The 24,588-nt window shown below is 37.7% G+C and overlaps 1 protein-coding gene across 5 annotated transcripts in view; it reads right to left on the reverse strand.

The window, feature by feature from the left end:
• The window catches only part of plagl2 (pleiomorphic adenoma gene-like 2), a 50,315-nt gene extending 25,929 nt beyond the window's left edge, over positions 1–24,386 (reverse strand). For 3 of the 5 annotated variants that reach the window (XM_003457849.5, XM_005462765.4, XM_005462766.4), the window contains exon 1: positions 23,622–24,386. The gene's annotated coding sequence lies outside the window, so the exon portion shown is untranslated. Of the gene's footprint in view, positions 1–9,252; positions 9,718–23,621 lie in introns of all 5 variants that reach the window. The other 2 variants (XM_025901996.1, XM_025901995.1) reach the window with 2 other exon arrangements.
• Positions 24,387–24,588: the final 202 nt, after the last annotated feature.

The raw sequence follows: 24,588 nt of genomic DNA on the forward strand, positions 1-24,588 counted from the left end.
TCCAGCCGCTCGGACTCGGTCACTTTTGTTTTCCATGCTGCTGCTGGCGCTCTCTGATTCAGATGGGGTCAGCAACAAACAATCTCTAAGTTTGGCAACGTCAGCTCAGCTTAAAACAACAGGCAATGTTCAACAGCCTTTTGTTTACAGAAATCTACAGGTTTCAATGAACTCAGAGCCTTTTCCACTTTTTTTTAATCTTTCCTTGCCACTTTTGTCCTACAGCTAATTTTCCTCTGTTTTGTCTCTAGTTTGCTGAATGCACACACACTTTCTCTTTAAAGGATGTTCATGGTAATGGAACCATGGAAAGAGGAAAGTGGTGTGTAGAAGGGGGAGGGGGGTTAAAGGTAGAGACTTGTAAAAATAACATTCTTGCATAAACAGGACCTTGAAGAATTGGGCAGTGGGCAGATTGCATTCTTTGAATTTTTTTTGAAACTCGATCACGTTTAGTGGAAGTGTTGACTGTAGGCACCTTCGGGCGGATGACAGCGACAGGCAGAAGAGAAGGAAAGAGAGAGAACATAACACAAAAAGAATGAGATGAAAAGAGTAAGCAGCCAGCTGACAGGAGCAGAGCACACGCCAAAACAGGAAAAAAAGGGCAGATAACACAGATGTTCAATGCGGGGGTATTTCAGTTCAAAACAGGAGCGTGACAGTGCTGTAATCATTCAGAGTTATAATGTTAGAATCCTTCATCCAGCTCACTTCTTATATGTGACACGAAGATGCAATATAAATGGGGATACAATAATAATAATTAAAACTAATTGAGGTTATGGTGAGAAAAAACAACTCTGTTTTTACATACAGTTGAAAGTACAGTGGCTTCATATAGCCAGCCACAAACTGTCCTGTTGTTGTTATCTGCACGATGGGCAGATAGAAATGGGTAGTGTTAACAAACAACTGGCAAACTAATGTGAAACCTAACCATGAATGAGCTCCGAACCTGAGATTTTCCACAACAAAAAGCAATTCAACACTACGACAGGCCTCAAAAACAGAAAGGCCTAGAGTGCAAATCAGTACTTGTCGTAACCTGTATGATTATGGACATAGCATCAGACGATAAGATCAGATCAGCCAGTAGGTGATGGGGAGATGAAAGTGCAGAAGAAAATGTCAGCATACCATCTGTCAAACATGGGGTATTTTAGCTTTTGTATGTAGGGTTATAGTGATTATGTCACTGCAGATAGCCCAGTGTTAACGTACATACACTGCTCTGCATTGCAACCACTTTGGTCCAAGCTGAAAAATGACAACAGCTGTGGAGTCTATAGAGATATGGCTGTAAAGGAAGTTACACACAGCTAAAGAGAAAGCCCTGTTATCGTGCTTGGTTATCTCCTACTCTCTCTGACTTAGAACAGCTTTCTAGCCAATTTCATAATATTTTTGCTAAAATAAATTGTGTGCTGTTATCCAAATATTGCTGCAAAAACTTTGGCCTTTAGGCCATTTTTTTCTTGCCATTTTATTCGATTTATCTAGTAAATAATAATCACTTGATGTGTGGTACAGACCAAGATGTTTGTGCTGCAGTTTTGGCGAGTGAAATTCCAGAAATTATTTAGTCTATTTCTTACTGATTAGTGAGTATTACTTTCTAAAGATTATGGATAAATCTTAATAATCAAAATAGTCTGGAAATTAGCTCAGGACTCCACCTTCTTCTCCAAATGTGAACCAAAACCAACAGGTGGTCATGGTGGCCACATCCATCTTCTATAATGTAATCTAGTTATGGTTTCAGACAGTGGTTGATTAAGTGAGAGGCTGCAACAAGACACTGTTTAAGATAAACAAGGAAGATTTTTAACTGTTCATCATGCAACGATACTCTAGAGTCTAAAAAGAAAAGTAATTAACTGGAAATAAACCCAGTATTGCATATTTAAAAGTAACACTAAGGTTTTGAAGTAGTAGTGGTTTTAGCATTGCACTAAGTACCATTAGTTACAATGTAAAGCTTTAATTGGAAATTACAACCATTTGTTCTACAAAGTTAGCATTGTAGAAAACTTCTTGAAAACTTCATTTATCATTTTGTTGAGCCATCATGCTTATATACAAGATATTTCCACACAATTATAAGAACTTCAAATATCTCTTTGAAAGTGACCACACTACTATACTTGAGGGATGCCATGTGTTTTTTAAAAACACTTTCTGACCTACAAGACTTTGGCTGACTGGAAAAAGCAAAACGTAAGGAGAACCTTGGTGACAAGTGTAGAAAGTTTCACTGTGAGTGAGTGAGTGAGTGAGTGAGGAAGACTTGTGCAGAGCCTGTGCAGAAAGAGTGCTGAGTTCAGGAGTTATTCATTAACACATTTTTACACAGCTCTTTTCTTCTCCTTTCTTCCAGCCCCCAGAGATAAAAACACACACTCATTTGCATGACTGGGATGCCAGAGGGTGGTCTTCCACCTCACTACCTCTCCAACACTTTAAACGTGTGTGTACGTAGCAAGGGTGTATATGGGTGGGGGATGTAAGGAATTCTGTTTGAAGCTCTGTCCTTCTCTGGGAAAGGTTTAAATTTCAGTCAGAGAGTAAAATAGTTAACAGACTGCCCTGCATCCATACCACAGCTCTTTATTTCATGCTCATCCCTGCATGAGACCTACGAAATCAACTCCTGCTTCTGCAGGAAGTATTCACCTGCATTCCACTTCAGTACTAAATGGTGAATTAACCTGTGATAAATCTACATATTCATTGGGATCTAGTAGCCACGCTGCCATCTAGCAGACATTAATATAAAAAGATAAATGTACTTCCTGAATATCATCATGAGAGAAATATGATTATCCTTGACCATTGAGCCCCTATTGAGTCCATCTGAATCCTCTTACATGAAGTGGTGCCGGGCACCCATAAGAACACCTGAGGAAGGCTTGTTTTAACCAAGGCTTTTTGCCAGTGTATTACAACACAGGCAGCCTTCTATGGCCTAAAGCACCAACTATAATTTTGTGTTTGTTGACCACAGGTGCTGTTTAAAGTTTTGCAGAACATTTTTCAATTGAATTACATTGAATCCCACCAAATCATGTAAGTCACTTCAAGGTGCTTTATACTGTAAGGTAGAGAAAAGAAAAGACCTTAAAATAATAGAGAAAAAACCACAACAATCTGAAGACCCCATATGGGAAAGCATTTGGCAACAGTGGCAAAGAAAAACTCCCTCTGGCAGAACCAGGCTCAGGGAAGGGCAGCCATCTGCTATAACCAGCTCAGGGTGAGTGGAGGGAGCAGAACAAAAGATGGAAGAGACGATATGATAAGAGGTGTATGAAGAAGAGATGCTTGGTGCATCATAGGAAGCCCCCAGCAGCTTAGGGTTATTGCAGCACAACTCAGAAAGGATTCGGGTCACCTGTTGTAGCCATAACGGTAAGATTTATCAAAAAAGTTTTAAATCCAAAGTGGGAGCTGGTTCCCAATTTGGATAGGCCTGAAAGCTGAAGGCTCTGCCTCCCATTCTACTTTTAAATTCCCTAGGAGCCACAAGTAAGCCTGCAGAAAGTGAAATGCTCAGTTAGGGTGATTTGGCACAATGAGTTTGTTAAGATAAGATGGGGCCTGATTATTCAAGACCTTGTATGTCAAGATAGGAATTTTAATTTAAATTCTGGATTTAACAGGGAGCCAGAGAAGTGAAGCCAGTATAGGAGAAATACAGGGAGTGCAGAATTATTAGGCAAGTTGTATTTTTAAGGAATAATTTTATTATTGAACAACAACCATGTTCTCAATGAACCCAAAAAACTCATTAATATCAAAGCTGAATGTTTTTGGAAGTAGTTTTTAGTTTGTTTTTAATTTTAGCTATTTTAGGGGGATATCTGTGTGTGCAGGTGACTATTACTGTGCATAATTATTAGGCAACTTAACAAAAAACAAATATATACCCATTTCAATTATTTATTTTTACCAGTGAAACCAATATAACATCTCCACATTCACAAATATACATTTCTGACATTCAAAAACAAAACAAAAACAAATCAGCGACCAATATAGCCACCTTTCTTTGCAAGGACACTCAAAAGCCTGCCATCCATGGATTCTGTCAGTGTTTTGATCTGTTCACCATCAACATTGCGTGCAGCAGCAACCACAGCCTCCCAGACACTGTTCAGAGGTGTACTGTTTTCCCTCCTTGTAAATCTCACATTTGATGATGGACCACAGGTTCTCAATGGGGTTCAGATCAGGTGAACAAGGAGGCCATGTCATTAGTTTTTCTCCTTTTATACCCTTTCTTGCCAGCCACGCTGTGGAGTACTTGGACGCGTGTGATGGAGCATTGTCCTGCATGAAAATCATGTTTTTCTTGAAGGATGCAGACTTCTTCCTGTACCACTGCTTGAAGAAGGTGTCTTCCAGAAACTGGCAGTAGGACTGGGAGTTGAGCTTGACTCCATCCTCAACCCGAAAAGGCCCCACAAGCTCATCTTTGATGATACCAGCCCAAACCAGTACTCCACCTCCACCTTGCTGGCGTCTGAGTCGGACTGGAGCTCTCTGCCCTTTACCAATCCAGCCACGGGCCCATCCATCTGGCCCATCAAGACTCACTCTCATTTCATCAGTCCATAAAACCTTAGAAAAATCAGTCTTGAGATATTTCTTGGCCCAGTCTTGACATTTCAGCTTGTGTGTCTTGTTCAGTGGTGGTCGTCTTTCAGCCTTTCTTACCTTGGCCATGTCTCTGAGTATTGCACACCTTGTGCTTTTGGGCACTCCAGTGATGTTGCAGCTCTGAAATATGGCCAAACTGGTGGCAAGTGGCATCTTGGCAGCTGCACGCTTGACTTTTCTCAGTTCATGGGCAGTTATTTTGCGCCTTGGTTTTTCCACACGCTTCTTGCGACCCTGTTGACTATTTTGAATGAAACGCTTGATTGTTCGATGATCACGCTTCAGAAGCTTTGCAATTTTAAGACTGCTGCATCCCTCTGCAAGATATCTCACTATTTTTGACTTTTCTGAGCCTGTCAAGTCCTTCTTTTGACCCATTTTGCCAAAGGAAAGGAAGTTGCCTAATAATTATGCACACCTGATATAGGGTGTTGATGTCATTAGACCACACCCCTTCTCATTACAGAAATGCACATCACCTAATATGCTTAATTGGTAGTAGGCTTTCGAGCCTATACAGCTTGGAGTAAGACAACATGCATGAAGAGGATGATGTGGACAAAATACTCATTTGCTTAATAATTCTGCACTCCCTGTATGCTCTCTCTTTCTTGTCCCTGTCTGTAGTCTTGCTTCACCATTCCGGAAACCTTTTCAGGGAATTTTTAAGTTTAGTTCTGCTTAGAAATAATAAATACATGAGCTAATTTTTCTGAGAAAATTCTTTTTTTTTTTCATTTTAGAGATTCTGCAAATGCAAGAGAACAGTCCTACATATTTCTTTAATCTGCACACTGAAGTCATAATACCGATTAAAACTGAGTCCAAGTTCATTACAGTGTTACTGGAGGCCAAAGTAATACCATCCAGAGTAAGTAATCTGGTTAGACATCCTGTTTCTAAGATTTAATAGCTGAGTATAAAGCCTCACTTCTATCTGAACTTAGAAGCAGGGAATTAGAGGTCATTCAGCCCTTTGGGAAAACCTGCAGTTTACCTAATTGGTGTGTGTCATCTGGCTTCATGGATAAAGCTCAGTATCATCTTCATAGCAATGAAAATGCAAGCCTTCTAATAATACTGCCTAAGGGAAGCATTTATAATGCCTGTATAATGCAAGCAAGGTAAGCAGTGGTTGTCAAATCTAAAAACAGATATAAATTTAAAAAAAAAAAAAACTAACTGAAGGAATTTCTTACATTGTAGTCATAAAGCTTTTTGCCTGTTTGTATTAATTAATCCTTTAAATTACTGCAATGTATTATTATTATTTTCATAGTTTTTGTTGCTTTCTGGTTTGAAAACATTCCTCCATGGACTAATAATAAATATTTTATGATACTATATTAGATATATTTGTAATCATATTTATAGTAATAGTTTGCAAAGGTGAAAACAGGAAGCACAAATGGTGTTTTTTTTTAATGTGATCCAATTTATCCCGTTAAATTGTTAAATAGTTGAGGCATGTTGATAGTTGATGTTTTGTTAGTAAAGGTGAAGTAAAAGTAAAAGTGACTTTTACAGAAAGTAAAAGTCAATGCACATAACTGATTAATTAATGCACAAATAGAACTGGTCCCAGCAGAGAACCCTGAGGAACTCCATAATCAAATTTTACATCTGTTACATATCCATAATCTTTCACTCTGTTATAGTTTTATTGTATTGGCTATAGTTACGCTAACTGTCCAAACAATGATGTCTGATTACAAGAAATTCCAAATAAAGAGAGTAGAAATAAAATTAATAAAACTGTTTTTTTAAAGACCTATAGGAAATGTGATTACTTGAAATCATTTTAGTTGCTAACTCTCTGTTTATAATGATTATCACAGCCCATCCACTGCTTTGTGTGAATAGAATTAACTGTGATTCGGTGCTCTCTGGCTTTTACTTTATCCAGATAAATAAACTGCCCAGTGTCTCATTTTCTCTCTCACACTATCTTTGTGCATGTGCAGCTACAATTCTCGTACACCTGTTTATTACATTAATTATATTAATCAAGTAAATCCTTATGCCCCTAGCTGATGACTTTGATTTGACTGAAGAGAAAATTAAACAAATATATATTCCTTCAGCAAGAGTAGAGCTTCATATGAGATCAAATACATGCTAAATCAAAGATTAGCATTAGCAAATCATTTTGTAGCCAAGATATGAAATACCATAAAACTGATTTTTCTAAAAAGACAAAAACAGTGGTGCATTGCAGCTAACTTGGAAATTTATTTACACTTTCATCTCACTTTCTGTAACCCACTGTGCCACTCCTGCTCATCCTTATGACTATGTTAAACTCAAGTTAGAAGTCTGTCTTCTGAGTAGATCAGAGGGTCTGCTAATAAATACACAAACTTTCTAAACAAACTAATAACCACCAGCATTGTCACCAGAGAGGGGCATTGCTTGGCACAGCCAATGAATGAAAATATTGTATTTTGTACTGCATACCATTTATTATAAAGGTTTATTTACTAAACTTATAATATCTCCATATTATTGCCAGTATATTTTAAATCTTATTCTACAATTAAAAGACAAAAAAATCTGTGTGTCTGTGAGCAGACCAGTCTTACTGTGATTCTGTTCACGGAATTTGCTCTGATATGAAAAAATGCTCACTGAAAACAAATACAATCACACCGTAATAACATTAACTATGATCTCAGTACAGTGTAAATATAATTATGATTGCCAGACAGCTATAGAAGAAGGCATAATACTTTCTTCCAAATACAAGGTGATCACCCATCAAGCGTTTGTCAATCAATCCACTTACTGCGACACAATCTCACATCATCTGTAGACAGGAAGTCAAAGAGAAAATGATAAAGCTGGAACAATTCATTAACGGATTTTTTTAGTTTCTCAAAATACAAACTGCATGAGACCAAATGTGATTTTACTTTTAGCTGTAGTGCATTTAATCCCATTTTTTTAAGGTCATAAGGTAAATATTCAGCACTTTTAAATGGGTATTATTAATAGTTGTATAAAAGTCTTAGCAGTCATACCATAGTCATACCATCATACTGCACGGAAATTAACTGCAATTCAGGCAAACGTGCCGAAAGAAGCTTTTTCCACAAAGTTCGCAATGAGTTGGAGTGAACGAAGCTAAAGGACTACAACAATTAATTACATCTGCTTACAGACAAAAGAAGCGCAAATATTTTACTTTAGTTTCATAAATACATGTAAGTAATCTGGAATGAAACAAAACAACAACCATGATTATTTTAGCCATCAACTATATCTAAAATTTTTCACTTAGTTAGCAAACATGTAATTACTGAACTTGTAAACATTGAAAATATGTATTTCAAAAGTGATTGCCTTGAAATTAAAATACATAAATATATGGAAAAAAGAGGTGGCTGGGTCTCCTATACAAGAATCAGGCCCAGAGTAACAGGTGGTTTGTTGTTTTTTTAATGTTGGCCATCTTGTAGCTGCCAGTCACTTCTAGTCTTGAGCCTCGACTACATGAAATCTGTGAATGGAGACAGGAGCAGTAAGCAATGGATCATGCACCTGCAACTGGCAGGTCAATCAAGAGTCGAGTCAATCAAAATCAAAAGCGGCACTTGAAGGCAACCAAGGGTCTTTCCATAGGTCCACATACTGAAACTGTTTATGTTTTTTACGTCCTCTAGACAGATCTTGATGATCAAAGGCCATCTTTCTGCCATCTCTGCCTTTTGGCAACAGTTGAAATTTCACCACTTAAATGAACTTATTCATAACAGAACACAAAACAAGCACTTCATGGCAAAAATGAATCCCAAAAAGTAACAGATTAATCACCACTTTGTTTTTCTTACACAGAAGCAGATGTAGTATAAGACACTAGCAGTCTACTAATGCATGCTGGCTAGTCAGTTAAGGATTTATGACAAATTCTTACATAGACAGAAGCATAGTCAGACCACAAGTGAAACTTTAATGTGTGTATAAAAAGCGGTTGGTTGTGGTGACTGAAGGCTATTGATATCAAGAAGCTGTGCAAGAAATTCTGTGCCACTAAATTCATGTCTTAAATCAACATGGCAAATGCTATAAAGTGGCTTGTCGTGCCGTGACATCCCTAAAACTCAGAAAATCGCATTTACCTCATAAAAAATTGAAAAAAAAAGTAAATGCAGATAGCTAGCTAAATAGATACACAGATGTCCTTTCTATCGAAATAGAAGCACTGCATATCATTCTCTGATGACATTGTGAGCATCTACTTTTAAGCTGCCCAAGTCAAGTGACTTGGTGTTCCTGAATATTCAGAAGTCTTTGGGCAGCATTCTCAAATTTCTTATATGTCTTTAGAAATATCCAAACCTTTTGGTAACCCTAAAACTGTCAAACACTCTATAGGTGAAAGGTTTCAACTTAGATCAATAAGATGCGTCAATTCAAAATCTAGTGCTTGCTTTCACTTCCGTTTTGTGATATAGTTTTTCTATATCGCCCTGGTAACCTGACAGCAGTGGATGGATGCTCAGGCCTGAGGACATTTTGAGTTAATAGATACGTACAGTATACACACACACACACACACACACACACACACACACAAAGAGATTCACTCACTGGTAAAATGGGAACATCCAACCAAACCAGCAGGGTGAAGAAGAGGCTGATGATGTGACCGGATTGGCCAGGCCACACTGAAACAGGGAGGAGATGAGATTGGGGAGGGGGAGGGACAAAAAGGGAGGAGGGGGTGAGTAGCAGGGAGCAAGGCAGTATCACGTGACCGAGTCCAGCAGAGAGTATTATAATAGGCCCCCTCTCGGAGCAGAGAGGCAGAGGCTGGATGTGAACCAAAATCCCTCTACCACACACAGGCTGGCCATTGTTGGCTATTCAGTGGACTCCATCTCGGGGCACTTTATCATTCAATTAGGACAGCTTTCACACTGCACACCACAGAAAAGAGGCCTTCAATCAAACTGAAAACTTCACACTGGCCCTGGAGGGGAGGCAGAAAGGGGACTCGCAGTTGTCACCCCACTTTCATTTTTCCAACTTGTTGTTGTCGTCGTTCACCAAGGCCTTGAGAGGAGAGAGAGAGCAAGAGAGAGAGAATAGATGGAGAGATGTGAGGAAAAGAGGAGGACAGCAGAGGAAGTACCATTACATGTTTGGTACCACGTGTGTGTTTATGAAGCTGATGGAATGCATCTAAGTGGGTGAGGGGTTAAATTTGGTAAGTGGTCGTGGAGGAGGGGGAGAGACAGAGAAAGAGTGAACTGAGAGGGGGAAAATTCAAAGCTCGGCAAAGAGAATGGCACAAAAGAGTATACTTGAAGGAAATAATGAGAAGTATGTTTGGGGGGGGGGGGGGGGGGGGGGTAGGAGCTCACCAACTGATCAAAACACAGCGTGAAGAGCGAGAGGTATGAGGGAAGAGAAAGGGAATACGCAGACTGATAAACAAGTTAGTGAAGGAAGCAGAAAAGCTACCAGGGAAGACTGGAGGAAGGAGACATCTGCACTGTAATACACCAAATGACAATAACTGTTTGGCTTAATATCTAAAGTTTAAACTTAAACATTTTCCTTTGGCATACCCAAGTAACATATTATTATAGATGATCTCAGTTCCCTCAATTTTTACTAAGACATGACTCAAAATAATATAACTCAACTATCACTATTTATTTTATGAGGTAACAGGTTGTCTTAAGGCCCACTGTAAACCTAAGCGCTAAAATAATAATAATAATAATAATAATAATAATAATGATACATTTTATTTGAGGGCGCCTTTCAGAAACCCAAGGTCACCTTACAAGAAACACAATTAATAAAAGGAACAGTAGTCATAAAATACATATTTTATGTATATTATTATATTATTATTTATGTATATAGAAAGGTAGAGCTGGGTGTCATCGGCATAACAGTGGAAATTTATATTATATTTTCGGAATATATAACCAAGAGGAAGCATATAAATAATGAATAAAAGAGTCCCCAATACTGAACCCTGGGGCACACCAGCAGAAACAGGAAAGAGAGTTGAAGAATGGGATTTAAGTTGGATAAACTGAGTGCGGTCTGAGAGATAGGAGGTAAACCAGGCAAGGGGGGTATGACTAATACCAATGGAAGCTAACCGGTTCAGGAGAATATTGTGAGAAATGGTATCAAACGCCGCACTAAGATCAAGAAGGATGAGAATGGATAGGAGACCAGAATCTGCTGCCATCAGAAGGTCATTGGTAATTCTTAACAGAGCAGTTTCTGTGCTATGATTGGGGCGGAAACCAAAATAATGAGTAATTTATATCAGTAATTGCAATATGTAATATGTAATTGCATTATCGCGTTTGCCTAAAGTAATTAAATTAAATATAATCTATTATTTATTATTATTGGTATTACTATTATTATTATTATTATCATTAATATTTTTTATAGGTATTTCAACTATAACTAAAATATTACAAATATTACATAACAGGTAATAAAATATTTGAATTCTCTAAACTTTTGACTTTTGAATTTGTTGCTCTAATTTTTGAGTTCTTTTCCAGCTCAAATAATTTAGCCAAAAAGTGTTTAACTATTAGGTGAGCATACTGTCCACCGGCCATTCAATAGCTTAAGGCTTACCTGCGTATTATTTTGTGTGACAACATTCTAAAGCTACTGGTCCAATAACAAAGGTTTATCTCAACCTCCTCCTAATTAGGTGAATCTTTCCCTCACCCCCAACCGGTCATGGCAGTTGCCTGCCCCTCCCTGAGCCTGGTTCCGCTGGAGATTTCGTCCTGTTCAAAGGAAGTTTTTCCTTCCCACTGTCCCCAAGTGCTTGCTCAAAGAACGTCGTCTGATTGTTGGGGTTTCCTTTGTATTATTGTAGGGTCTCTAGCTTACAATATAAAGTGCCTTGAGGTGACTCTTGTTGTGATTTGGTGCTATATAAATAAAAGAAAAATTGAACTGAATTACTTACAGTTATCTCCTCACACTTATATACCACTCTTCTAGTCTTACTAACCACTTAAAGCAATTTAGACAATAAAGCACATATAACTATAAATTCATACAGCATTTTATCCTGTAAACTGTAAGCACTTTATCTGTCACATCCAGACCCACTGTAGATTCACTAGTGACCCAACATGCATGTCTCTGGACTATAAGATGCCACCAATCAATAAGTTACACATCAATGTTATATATCAATCAAGATCTTAATATGCATTGTTTACTGTGTGCTTGCAATGTGGCAGCACAATTAGAACTGGTGTTCTCCTTTAATAGTACTTCATTAATACAGTCTACTTTAAAAGTCTTAATCTACCAGTCTACAACTGTTAATTGTTCTTAATTACACATATGTCCCACTCTAAAGTGAAGCCTTGCTCATAACTTATTCATAGTAGTTTGACACTTAATAACATGCTCAGGTTCCTTAAAGCAGCCTTTTAGATCCATTGTAGTACACAGAGCCTGCAGTCACGAGACCCTATTTCTAATGAGCAACCTTAAAAAATATGGACATGTATCGAGACACAACAGGTTTTTATCTCATCTAGTAAAACACAAAGATTTTCAACCATACACCAAGATAGTTGTTATTTTAATAAGAGGAGTGATGTATTTTAACCATTTTACAAAGGTCAGAAAAGAGCTTCATGTGTTGCTCCTTTCAAGCGGTAAAGAGTTAATTAGTGTTACAACTGATTGAGCCGAACTTTATGAAGTATAAAAATTGTTTTTATAAATAGCTAGGTTAGCTTAGCAGAGTAGCCTTTGGTCTCATGTGGTTTAAGTTCATATGGTTTAATCACATATTTTATTTTATTAAAAATTAATCCATGGTACCGATAGCAACACGTTAGATGCAGATTCTGTATTTTTTCCTCGCGTTTTTTTAAAAATAGAGAGCATTATCTTGCTAATCAGGTTTTCAGCTATTTTTAATATTATTCATATTAACATTAGTAACAGGACTACTATTTTTAAAAATCATGAAACAAGTTTAATTTTAGGGTTTTACAAAGCATATATTTACTTAAGGTTTTCAAAAACTGAAGTAATAATGAACTCTACTCAACAAACGTTGAAGTAAATAAACGCAAATACAAGGGCATTTTATGGCATTATATTTATAGTATTTAATTATCACTGTCTTACTGAAACAGAGGTGGCCCAAAATGAGTTCCTGCCCCAGAGCAAAATGTTTATCTGGCCATGCTTAAACTTGATCTATTCAGATTATTTTGAGCCATATATTTTTTATTCTTGGACTCTACCAGAATAGCTTTGCATGATTCACAGTTTAAAATAGTACCTATTTATCTTATACTGGGCCTTGGTGCTGTCATTCTGTTCATTCAACTCCATGAAAAGTGCTGTTTTATCTTATCTGTTGTATATAAAACTAATACTTATGATAGAGAAATAACAGTTTCAACCTCCCCCTTAAAAAAAATTTTTCTTTAATGGTGCAATGTAATGATGATTACATGATGTAATGATATACTTACTCACAGATACCTTAAAGATATTTCCCCTGCAGTATCTCTATATATTGATGTTACTGCGTCCTTTTATGTACAGCTTATAAACAAATACATGTATATTTCAGTGGCACCGCCACATACTTTTTAACTTTGTGTGCACTTTGCTTTATATGTCACAGCAGTTTTACACCGTGGTGATGCACATTTTTGAATAAGAAATGCAAGTATTTTGTCTACCAACGAATTCACTAAAGAGAATCTGTTGGTTAAGTAGCAACTGTAAAATGAAAGCAACCACAACTACGTTATAAAGGCACAGATAAACACTGAGTACTTGCAAGCAGAAAGCAAGTCCTACATGAATCATGTTCCCAGTGTTTAAAATCAGAAGTGCATAGGTACGAGCTGATGATGTGCCTCTTTTTCTCCATGCTCAAAGTCATCACTCACTTCAGCTGGCACAAGCAGCAGAGAAACTTACTTCTACTGAGGGAGCTGAAGGTTTTGCTTGGCAATACTTAGCAAGCACTGGATTGTTGAGCAGGGTGGGGTGGCACAGGCATTATTAAAATCACTTCAGAGAAAGGAAGAAGCACTGTGTCATCAGACAGTGTGGCTACATTCTGCTTTTTCTATGCTGCCCGCTTTTTCCTGAGGATGACTCAGGAGCGGCGCACTCATGTATCAGTACTACTGTAGCTGAATGTGTGTGCGAAAGAGAAAGAGAAAGGGGAGGGCATGTGTGAGTCAGGAGTGTGTGTGTGTGTGTGACTGATTTCATTCGACATCAGGTCCATATTCCAGATATTACTGTGCCAGTAAAATACACACACGCATAATTCTGTTCTGAGTCACGTGTTGATCCCAAACAACTCTCTGACATACTTCACTGAGCGTGTGTGCACTAGATGGTCCGGTACTGGTGCATTCCTCGGCTACAGCGCACCACAGCAGCGCACCACAATACTTCCACTTTTGGCTCAGATTGAAAACTTTGCATGTGAACAGATGATATTAGGAATGCTGATGATCGCGAACACATCACGCTATTGGCACAGTCACGGAAAAAATATTGAAATTTAACAAAATCTGGATAGAATGGTAGTGAAGAGAAAAGAATAAAAACACTTCAAAGGTGCTACATTCCCTGTTGTTGGACAACATTCTGCTTTTTAGAAAACCTCCTGTTCCCGATTACAAAAATTAGAGAAAAGGTCTACAATTTTCACATGCAAAAATTAAAATTCCAAAAATTTAAATATTTAGAGTTAAAACTATTTATATTGTAAATTTTTATGATCTCAACATGGCATTTTAAACATGCTTTGAGGACTGACAAAGTCATTAATCAACTATTTGTAGCCCTAAAAATAATTAAATATGTTTGGCTGTAAAAGTTTGTTCCATCAAACTTTTAATAATAATTCAATCACCAGACAACCAACCTGTAACAGATTGCAGAATTGTTTGTATTTTGTATTGACAGATTTGAAAATACAATATTACATTATATAATAATATAATTAAAAATCACTAGTTGTAGCTTCTCTTATGTAAATATTTCTTATGTGCCAGTGCACTGAATGAATCTGGGTTCTGTACTGCTGGTACGAACAAAAACGTTTTCTTTGTTGTTTTAAACAAGAACCGAAGATAATCCCCATCTGCAGCCTAAACCTCCAGCAAGAAACCTATATAAATGCCAACCAGACATCAGGCATTTCATTAAAAGGAAAAACACCTAAAATGCTCTTTTACAATGAAAAGTTCGCGTGAAGTGAATTAAAAGAGTTAATGCTCAAATAGACAAGTCATTAATAAAATATAAATAACTATTAAGAAAAAAAAACACACAAACTTGTGTTTTAAACAGTCCTAACATGTTACAGACTCAACTATTATTCACTTGCTTGAAAGAATAAATTTCAGTGATAATGAAAATAAAAATTATGATTTCAAAGAATTCATAGACACCAAAAGCATAAAACAAGTGTATTATTCTGTTTTGGGGGGGGGGTTTCATGGCAGAAATGCACAACTGAGGTCATCCTTGAAACTGGCTGCAAGGATAATGTCAGCTAAAATCAACAGCAATTAGTTTTTTGTCTTGTTTTCTTTCTTTTTTTTCTTCTTTTTTTAAAAAGTGCTCCTCTAAAGGACAGTCAGTTTATGCAGATGCTTCTAAAATATTTTATCTTCTCTAACTTGGACCTGATTATTTTTTTTACCTTCCTATGGTACCTCGTAAGGTTACAAAAAAATGCCAAAAGGTTTATAGTTACATTTATAGTCAAGTAATGATATTTTGTTTTTAACAAAAGAAAACAAAAACTCACCAAATAACAACTGTTGAAGTATATCTTAGCAAAACCTAAAACAGCTTGACAGGCCTTTGAAGCTCTATTTGTACTAAGAGTCGTATATATAAAAATATATTCAAATATATGTATATAAAAGTAAAGGCTTTTTTTTAGATTTTACAAAGCTCAAAGTGAATCTCACAGAATCATTTACATAAACTGTAAATGTAGCATACCCAGTTAACTACAGTTTACAACAGCAAACCAAATTGTATGTCCTGACCGTATTTTTCAAAGGGAGATGGGATTATAATAATTTTCTAGTAATAGATTTTAATCCACCCTGGGTGTCATTTTTTCAGCAACTCCAATTGAAGTTACTGCTCACCTATTACAGAAACTTTCTTCAGTAATGTAAATCATGATTGGCACAAATTCCTGCCATTTTAAGAATGTACCAATACACTGGCTTTTAGTTTTCTGGTTTAGCGTATTTGCTTTCTTTTTTCATGTTATTTTTAAAACTAGTTTCAAATGTATGAAACTAGTAAGGCACTTGTGGATAAATCATAAGAATGTCAAAGACTCTTTTTGTTATACTTTGGCATAAATTTATGAGTTTGTAGCAGAGGTCTAATCCCACCCCTTCTCTGTTACATTTGGGGTAGTTTAAAAAGCCGTAATGTAATACAGGAACTTAGCAGTTCAGTGCAATACAAGAAAAATGCAATTTCCTCACTGTCATGCCTTTTAATGGCTCCGTAGCTGGTAAGAATGCTGATGTTTGCCTGTTATGTGGGAAGTAATGTTTTAAGTTTTTACTTTGGGTTTGTTTGTTTTATTGTTTTGGTTTTTTTAAGATAAGCAATACAAATAATAAAAGATTACCAGGAAAGTTGGGTTAATTTAGAAATGTACCAATACACTGGACGACCATCAGTATAAGTAGAAACTCACCTTCCAAAGTTCAGATCACCTGACTTGAATTCAACCAATGGCAATCACTAATGTTTATGCATTGTAGAAATTTAGCACTGGCTAACTCTTTTTGAAAAAAAAAAAAATCCCTATCACAAAAGGGAAACTTTAAAAAGTACATTAAAAAACAATATTGCTGTCTGCATCAGCTATAATATATATCAATCTACCTTTCTATTTAACATTCACACACATTCAGACTCTGATGGATGCATCAGAGAGCAACTTGGGATCTTCCCCATGGATATACGGCATGTAGACCCTGCTCCACCTCCTAAACTACAGCCACCCCGTATCGAATTAATGTCGCAGCTCTCAGCCCTTGAGCTGTCATGCGGTTAAAAGCAATGTACACCCTGAATAGGTCGCCAGCAACGACAGCTAAAATCTGTTAGGTATATCAATGGTCGTCTTTGTAAGAAATGAGAGTCCCAACTTTGTATACTACTGACTATGATCAAAAAAATGCAAAAACATTTGTTAGTCCTGTCCTTTTAAAAACAAATCTCTCCATTCAGTATCTATCTTTAAATTTGTCTCACCATTTATTTGATAATATTACCTAACAGTCAAGAAGTTTGCTGACTCATTGAAACAGTAAAAGCCAAGTTATAGCACATGATTATCTGAGCAGACTGTTCTTTTACATTTCACATCCTCTCTCCTAATCTCTAATCTTTAGGTTCTCTTTACTTTTTTATGTTAGTAACACAAAAATGATATATTTTTTTTTAAACAAAAAACAGCCCCTTTCTTGGTGTCAAGAGGTCAACATCATGTTTTCTAGGTAGGAATGTGTCCATGAACCCCCAGTGGTATATACACAGAAGCTTGTGCAAGTCTGTTTTGAGTTTACAGAAACCATGAATTGACCTTAACTAAAGGGGGTTTGGGCATAGTGAATGATCAGTTAAGATGGACCAACTGTTTCCAACAATATTTAACATAAGTCCATGACAAATGGGAAATCTCCATCTGTTGTTGTCATGTGGTGGCATAAATCAATAGTAGATGAACAGGGTGAGGTGTGAGCTGTATTGCCTGTAGTAAAATCGCATGACATTTTTTACATTTCATCCCACTTCTGCCACCTTGTCCTTTCACCTACCAAACTCCACCTGACCAGATGTGTACATTTTTCAGTCTTTTACTGCAAACTATTTCCTACTTGTGTTTATTTCCAACTGTTCCCCTCTTTTACTTGGTCTGCAGTGGATCATCCTTGGAACCAACAGACCTTCTATTATTCCCGAGTCGGTCAGTGCCTAAGGTTAAGTACAAGTCTATCAGTGCCTGAGAGACGACCCCCTAAACCAATGCTGTGTTTACTGGAGAGAGACGAGCCTATTAATAAATCTGTAGCAGACAGCCTGGCGGAAGTGGCCTGGGGCTGTAAACTCAGTCTGTGAGAGAAGGATGGATGAAGGGCAAAAGAGAGGGGGAAAAGGTGGACAAACTTTGAAAAAAAAAAAAGCAAGAACGATAAAAAGCAAAAGAGAGAGGACGGAAAGAAATGAGGATGTATTGAATTGGAGAAAGGGGGAAGGCCTAGAGGTGAATTAGGGAGAGGAAAGAGGGTGTGTATGTGTGTTTTGTGTGGTGTAAACCATGGGTGCTCATTGATGGATGAATCTAGGTTCTGAAAAGCCACAGCTGCCCTGTTCTTCCTAGAAAAAGATCCACGAGGAAAAGTGGCAGTATGTGGTTCAAGCATCTCGCATCCTCATACTATTTCTGACCAGCACACTGCAGCACCCATCAGAATGTGCACGGGTCCGAAAAACCTCTGCAAGAGTGAGTAAATGAGAGCATGTGTGCCTGTATTATTAACTTTGTGCCTATGCATAGTAAAAATGACAATGTGAGTGTTCTTTTGTTGTTGTTGGGTTTTTGGGGGGTTTTTTTTACTTTAATTAGCCTTGTAAATATCTGTGCGTACGTGAGACTTTATGTGCCTATGTAAGCTCCTCCACTCATTTGTATGCCTGTTTTCAATCAGTGTAATATACAGCAAAACATCGTTTTCTCTCTGTCATAGCTGCCAGCTAAATGTTGTAAATGTACATATTGTTGTATTTAGTAAAAATGGGGATAAAGATTGATGTTTTGGACATATTTATGCACCCAACAATCTTTGTCCCCAATGCCTCAACTTACTAGCTTACTTCTTAGCCTTTAATATCATGTGAACTAAAAACCATCTGAATTATATATGACTTCAACATGGGTTCTGTCCATACACATGGTGTTAAGAATATCTGGTCAATTAATTAATTAATTAATTAATTAATTAATTAATTAATAATCTTCCACACTAAAAAGTCATAAACTCAGCATACAGACTTAATAGTAAGGTCAGTCAACTTTAGCTAATATTACCCACCAGTTACTAGCCACATTTAGCTAAAGCAGCAGTTCCACTGGTATTGTTATTATAACGATAATGTTATGATTATGATGCACAAGAACAAAAAGTCACCAAAAAGTTTCAGTAATATTTTCCTTGTTCTATGTACTGAAACTTTGCTAATGTTACCTGACATTAGCTTTGGTAGACATTAGCAATGGTATTAGCTATGGTAGGCTAGCGATCACATTGCAATCTATACAGCAAAACCATTCCATCCAACAAACGTCTGATGTGTAATGCTATGTTTAATAGCCCACAAATTTAACATTTGAAAAAGGTAGGATATCCAAGTCTGTTTTTATCCTATTTTAATTGAGTATGTAATACTTGGACTTCAGACTACAAGGTAGACTTGATTATCAGGCTTCATGGGACAATAAAGCTAAACTTTTTGGATTCTACAAAGGCGCTTATATTAATTTAACAAAAAAATACTAATTTCATAATAATAGTAATAAAGAAGTTGCACGACCAATTTTCCTAAATAAAATAAATACAGTCTAATACTGGAAAAACTATGATTAAAACCAGTGAAAATCATCAAGACGTCAAATATAGCTTTTGATAATATTCGCTTGTTTTAATCAAAGAAAGCCCAGCAGCTAATGTGTGAAGCCTCACATACTGCAAATAAATTAAATGAAATATCTGTTTCCCTGCTAGTCCCATGCAGTGTTGAGTGTAATGTGTTTCTGTAATCACATTACATTTTTCAGTAACACAGTGACATGTTAGTTACAATTACATTGTGACACTGTTTTACAAAGATTCTTTAGCTGTTTGCACACCAGGCAGACAGAAAGAAAAAAGCATCAAGTTAACATGTTTTCTTTCTTCCTGTGCACTTGCCCTACTATTAGCTGATTTCTGTCTGTATGAAGAAAGGAGGAAAAATGCGGCGTGGGCTACAGCTTTTAGGAAGTGGAAATATGGACAACAGATAACAAAAACAGTGACGAGCAGTCAGGCTTGCACCATTGTAGCCTTCATTTCTACCTGTTCATGTTTCTGCAGCTGCATCACTATGAACTCTCTTTGGGCTCAATTTTAAAACTAAAAGATAGGGATTATAATTATAGCCTATGGTTTATATAGATAATTATGCGATAATGTGTTTAAAGTCATTTTACAGAGTAACACAAAAGTAATGTATCAAATAGGGTAACAAATTACCTTCTCCGGCAGGTAATTCGTTAAGAAGAAACGAATTGCATTACTTTTAGGAAAAGTATCAAATAATGTGTAAAGCATTACTTGTTTTCAGTAAAAACCTGAACACTGATCCCATGACACCAAATGTACTTACGTCCACACACTCTTGTATGGACACTGCCCAGTGCTTACACATGCACACACTTAACAGCTCTAGCAATGCCCTGTATTCTGTTGCAGTGCTCAGGTTCCCAGTGCCACTCCTGAGAAAGTAACACATAGTACAGTTTTCCTACAGCCTGTCAGGAAGCCGCATCCATTCTACCATGAACCCAGTGTCCCTTGCTCCCTCACCCACCCCCTCCAACCCCATCCCATCCGTGCCTCTAGAAGGTGAAAAAGTACAAAGCGAGGGATCAGAGCTTTTCCGATTCTTCCCTGGTTATTAACTACCATTTGTCCCCTCAGAGGGCTGTCCCTCCCATTAACCCAACTGATGCTCCTTTCTCATGGTAATCAGCCTGCTGTTGCTGCTGCTGCCACCGCCGTCGCTGCTGTCGCTGCCGCCACCACCACTGCTGCCAGAAGAGGTGCAAGGAATTGTGAGGGGGATTTTCAGAGAAGAAGTCCTCCCTTGGACTCAAAAAAACAGCGATCTCTCATTCACACACACTAAAAAGGAGCGCAGACACACACTTGCACACACACATATCTTGCAAACAGGCAAGTGTGTGTGCTCTCGCAGGCACCCACGTTCGCTCAATCACAAAGGCAAACATGAAACGTGCTGCCTCTCGACCACAGGGGCATGGAAGTAATGTAAGGCAATGCATGGAAGTTAATGAGAAGAAGCTGGCTCAGTGGACTCAAGCAAAGACTGTGCTCAACTGAGCAGAGCAGATCTGAAAGCTAAGGCAGCAGAATAACATGAATCATTAGATGGTTATGTGTGAGGAAAAAATATATAGTAGGAGTACTGGAGTCTTGGAGTTTCTTGAGGGTTTTTTTGTGCTTTAGAGTGCAGATAATCATTCTGAAAACACACATACTGATGGGAATTAGCGTGAGCTTCTGTGAATTTGTGGGGGAAAATACTATTCTGTTCAAATACCATTATTTTCATATATCATCTGTCACTGCATGTAAAAAAAAATAAAACAGCCATCTTCTTCAATGCTCCACGTGTGAGAATTGAAATCTGGCTAAAGCTCCATGGGGCAGATCCATCGTCAGCCGAGCGGTTGTAGTGAGAGAGCAGCAAACATCAACACATGGGTCTCAACTTGCAGAGCGACCAGCAAAGGCATTGTCTCGTGACAACCTCACTTCCATTTCCTTATTATGTAGCTGGAGGCCTTGATGTTACATGCTTGGCTCAGACATGTAGGCATGAAGTTGGAGGGAAAAACCTACCTAAAGTTCATTACATGCTGATCTGAATTTAGCCTTTTAAGCTACCTTTTATACCTGAAAAGTGAGTATGACTTTTCTGACTGGTAGTCCAGCTATATCACATTATTCATATGAACTATAACAAAATGTTTGACTTGATTTATAGCTGCATGCACTGAAATTGTGTTTGTGGATTTAGTAGCAAGCAAAATATGCATTTGACCTTGAACCATAAGGCAGAAGTTACCTTCAGTTCGAAAACTTTATTGATTCCAGTAAAATAAATTAATTGACATCTTACTAAGTGACTCATCGCATCATTTTCTACACAAATCAGCAGGATTACCTAATGTCAAGGCAAGATTTATTGATATCAGGAGCTGATATTTATCTTTAATTGCACATTAATTTTTTACTCACTACATGCACAAATATTGTGCAATAAAAAGCTGAAAGACTAACACAGATTAGCTTTGTTTTCAAATAAGATTACTTTGTGTCCTAACAACAGAAACAAAATAAAAATACTGAAAAAATATCATCAGCTACCAATCGAATTGCTAATTTAAACATCAGCATCAGTCTAGAATTTCACAACCTGTGCATGTCTAATATATCGTGTATGTATTTTCTTAATAACTCACAAAATGACTAATGGCTTCTTAAAACTAATGTGACACGTCATGTGGTATTTCTCCTACATTAAATGAAAAATCAATCAATCATTTTTGAGCTTTTATGTTTGTGGAAGTAAGTTGATCTTTTGTTTTTGTTTTGTTTTTTTGCTTTTAGGTTACATTGATCATCAAAGTCTGGGATGATTTCTATGTTTAAAATAACAATCTAGCCAACAGCAGATGCTGACACAAATGTCCACAGTTCTGTTCTTGTTAACTGTCCTAAAGTACCTTCCTTTCCTCACAGTATCTTTGAACATTTCCACGCTGCTACAAATGATGGAAAACAACAACAATACGCAGCTATATCAACAGCTGATACTTATGTTGGCCGACGTACTTCCATATTGTCATTTTTAGTGTGCTCAAATGATGATGGATAACTTGGTAATGGAAAACTGTGTACGCGTATAGTGGAATCTCCCACCGTGGATGTGCACTTTCCTGTACAATCACAGGATGTCTGCTTATAGCTTACAGGTGATGTCACGAAAACACCTTAAATATCCCAAAGTTCAGCCAGAGTTCATGCTTTATGCAGAATAGGGGAAAAGTTTGCTAATCTTGAAATGTAATGTTGCTGGAATAACAATATGAAATGCAAATGAAAAACAGCACAATGCAACAATCTCCCAATAGGAGAGACAGCTTTCTGTTCAGTCCTCTGCAAAGTTGGTTACTTTTGGGTTACTTCCACCGTTGTTTGTACTCATTTCCTCCCTCCTGAGTGACAGTAAATACGCAAAAAGCGTGCAGCCAAATCAGAAACAAGTGCACAAACTGAACCCCCACACTGTGACCCCAACCACCACGGCTCTTTGGCAGAGTCTTGGTTGTTATTTACCCCCCTCTTTCAAGGAAATGCGCACACTCTCCCAGCAAAACATCCGAACTGTGACATAAACCACAACCTAGTGGACGGCTCGATTCAGACAGCAACAATGGCTTCAGGGTTCAAGGAGGGCGACTGAATATCGGTCGCAAAACTTATTTAAAGAATCTGTGATGGGCATAAACATCCGTGCACGTTTCAGCAAATTTGTTTTTTCCCCTCTGGTCAACAAACACACGCAACAGGACGTTCTCTCGATCTCCCTCTCCCGTGCAGCGGCACTGCACACTTCATGAATGTTCGAAAATTGCTTAAAAATCACAAGATCGCCGAAAACTTGCAAAAGTATATCAAACGTCAACAGCGAGGGGCCGCTGCACGAAGTGCGCCGTGTGGAACAACTTTACAGATCGCGTTTGCAACATATTCATCGAGCAAAAACAAGAAAACGTTTTTTTAAAAAACTGAAGAAGAAGAAGACGAGGCAGAGGAGACGATCGCGTAATTGTGAATTAAATAGCCAGGCTTCTTACACGGTGCCACTAAAGAAAAAAAAAAATAGCGCAAAGTCCGATCGTGCGACGGTAACAACACGTTCACAACAATTCAAGTGTCACTCAGAGACAACTGAGGGCTGATACGAGGCTCGGAAAGTTGTAGCAAAGGCACACATGCACACGGGAGGACGTGAAGCCACAATATGAGCGCTTAGAGGAAAAAAACCAGCAGTTTACCCACCAGAAAGTTTCCAGCATCGCATTAGTCAATTTCACAAGGACTCCCGGTAGCCTCCCATCCCGGACCGGACCAAAAACCCGCTGTGGGAGACCCCACGCCACCGCTCCACGCTCTTTTCTCCTCCCGATCTGTTGCTTGGGTATTTTTTCCGATTTTTCCCAATAATTTTTCTATATTCAGGGCCTGAGAGTGTGTCTGGCTCTCCTCAGGCTGCAGCGGAGTTATGGGGCGGTAAGCATTATGGGAGTGTGACGTCAGGCCACTTTCACAAACTTTTTTTTTCTAACCAGCGACAGCTTTACTGGTTTTTCAGCAGCTTGCAGCCAGTCCTCCCAGTTAGCAGTACTAGTTTCAGTTATAACACCTGCAGCTTATCTTCACTCTGCGCGTTCATTTTAAACAAGGAAACCTTTAAAACAATTAGAAAGATGCTTGAAAACAGAAGCTTCTAAAATGTCTAAAATGCAGACTGTGCCCAGACTTGAGTAGTTTAGAGAGAGAGGGGAGGACTTAGTTGTTAAGCTATGAATGCACTTGTTCGATGCTTTGCTTCTTTTTTTTTTCTTGTCTTGTCTTTTTTAAGAAACTCAACAATAATGAGGAAACCACTGCTAATTTAAAAAAATGTATTTTCTGTTTATTAAATGTAGCATTTGTTTATTTGAGCCTTTTTTGGAATAAGTACATCAATATTTAGCTACAATTGGAATCTACTTTTTAAGAACCATCAAGAACATAAGATTTCTCATAACACCACTTCATCATCATTTCTCTATTGTTATTTTTAATTGGGGGGGGGGGGGGGGGGCATTAAACTTGAAAAACATTTTTACCCTTAAATGCGTTATACAAAAATGCAAAACCACTTTATTGAAATTAATGTGCTGGTATAATTAGGGTGCTTTTTAAAGGTATCAGAAAGTGAAAACATGGTGCCAGATAACGAGCAGGAGTTCCAGCCCACAAG

The sequence above is a fragment of the Oreochromis niloticus genome, linkage group LG20 (genome assembly GCF_001858045.2).
Source record: "Oreochromis niloticus isolate F11D_XX linkage group LG20, O_niloticus_UMD_NMBU, whole genome shotgun sequence".
NCBI lineage: Eukaryota > Metazoa > Chordata > Actinopteri > Cichliformes > Cichlidae > Oreochromis > Oreochromis niloticus.